Genomic DNA, 2,239 nt, shown 5'->3' on the forward strand with positions numbered 1-2,239 from the left:
AGCATGAGCCATCCATCCAAGGATTGGATGCTTTGAGTTCCAAATGAGATTACAAAAATGATTTTTGTATCTCGTTTGCCTTCTCTTTTTCTCCTCTTGAATTGTAAACTAAAATTACAAACTTACATGAAATAAATCTCCTAAGAACTAAGAACAAGAAGAGAGAACTTCAAAGAATTTCTAGGCAGAATATGTAAGATGTATTGTGTGTTATTGATCTATGATGTCCCTTTTTGCTCGAATGGATTGCCCTATTTATAGAAATTCTTCTGGGCCGTTGAGCTGCTTGTCAGTCCCGCTAAGCAGCTGACCAAACCCTTCAGCATGGGTTTGATCCCTTGATCAAGTAGCTTTGTCACCTCCTTATGCTTGACTCATAAAATCTAGTTGTGAGCTATGAAACCAGCTATTGTGAGCTACGCTGAAAAGCCTATGGTGGGCTACTTGAGGTGAGGTCATTGGTGACTTCATGGTTTTTGACTTCTTTTTCTTTTTGGCCATGAGTCTTTTTTCTCTTCTTTTCTGCTTTCTAAATCCTACAAAATACATAAAAAAGAAATACACACACAAATATACAAGATTGTGATATTTTATACAAAAAGTATTGTTTTAAGTTGGTTTTTCTCAATTATGCTTAAGATAAGTGCCATAAAAGTGTATGAAATTTAGGTATGTTTGGCACTTATCAAACTCCCCCCAACTTAAAACTATGTCTATCCCCAAACAAAAGGTAAAATAACAACCACTTGGCTTTGGAAAAATTAGGTTTGTACAAGATCAAAACTTATGCATGATTCCTTTTAAGTTCCATGAGATGTGTTTATGATTATGTGACTTTGACTCATAATGGTTCAAACTAAGAATTGAACACATCTTTTCAAAAACTCATTTAGCAATTCACTTATTAAAAATGTTATCAATCAAAGAGATGCATTTCATACACGGTTCAAGAATGGAACCAAATGGGGTAAGTGTTTCACTCAAAACTCAACTTGTTTGGTTTGCAAGAATTTAATTTTGTTTTTCATCTCAATACTTACTTTGATTGCACAATTTTTTCAAGAATCACTAAGGTCTTATTTAGGTTGTAATGAGGTTTGGCTATCAAAGGAAATTGTTTTTTCAAAGTTAAAAGAGAGCAAAAATTAATTTGTCATTAAAAACATATACTATTTTCAAAAAAATTCCATTTTTCCTTCCCTCATTCTTTTTCTTGACCTTTTTGTGTAACTTCCCTTTAATTTTCTCAATCTATTTTCACTCCTTTTTTATTTTGGATTTTTTTTCTTTACTTTTTGATTTGTAAAGAGATTGAGAATTTTTCCTTGAACACTTTGTTACATGGCCAACCATTCCCCCCAACTTGATTTCTTCCATCAACCTTTCTTTTGAAAAATGCTCTCTTTATACTTAGAAAAGTATAGGAGATTATTTTTGTTTTTCCATATTAGGCTCAAGGGTTTGGTGAATGTGGTCTATAGGCAAAAGTGCCAAAGGGGCAGGTGAATGTGGTCTTCTCATGATCCTCAGGAGCAATATGGATCTGGAAGTATCCAGAAAAACCATCAAGAAAATAGTAATGAGATTTACCTTCTAAGCGCTCAAGCATTTGATAAATAAATGGCAAAGGAAAGTGATCATTTCTTGTTGCTTGGTTGAGCCTCCTATAATCAATGCAGACTGTCCAAGTATTCTGCACTCTCGTAGGAATCAAATCATCTCTCTCATTTTTCACCACTGTAATTCATGTCTTCTTTGGAACCACCTGAACTAGGCTCACCCAATGACTATCATAAATGGGATATTTAATCCCAGCTTGTAAAAGCTTTGTGACCTATTTCTTCACAACCTCAATGATGATTGGATTGAGTCTCCTTTGTGGTTGTCTCACTGATTTAGCTCCATCTTCCAAGAGTATCCTATGCATGCACATAGATGGGCTAATACTCTGAATATCAGCTAAGGTCCAACCAATTGTCTTCTTATGCTTCTTCAGCACTTGCAACAACTTCTCCTCTTGATCAACATCAAGGAAGGTGGAAACAATAACAAGAAGCTTCTCATCATCCTCTAAGTAAGCATACTTGAGGTTTTCAGGCAAAGGTTTAAGCTCCAATACATGTGCCTACAAAAAAGATGGAACCAAAGTAGCAGACATAGATTCTGCAGTTTGTAACTGGACAAGTAAATTAGATTGTTGTATGATATCTGCAGCAATTGGGTTAGTGCAATCTGATTC

Source organism: Lupinus angustifolius, chromosome LG18, assembly GCF_001865875.1.
Source record: "Lupinus angustifolius cultivar Tanjil chromosome LG18, LupAngTanjil_v1.0, whole genome shotgun sequence".
Taxonomy (NCBI): domain Eukaryota; kingdom Viridiplantae; phylum Streptophyta; class Magnoliopsida; order Fabales; family Fabaceae; genus Lupinus; species Lupinus angustifolius.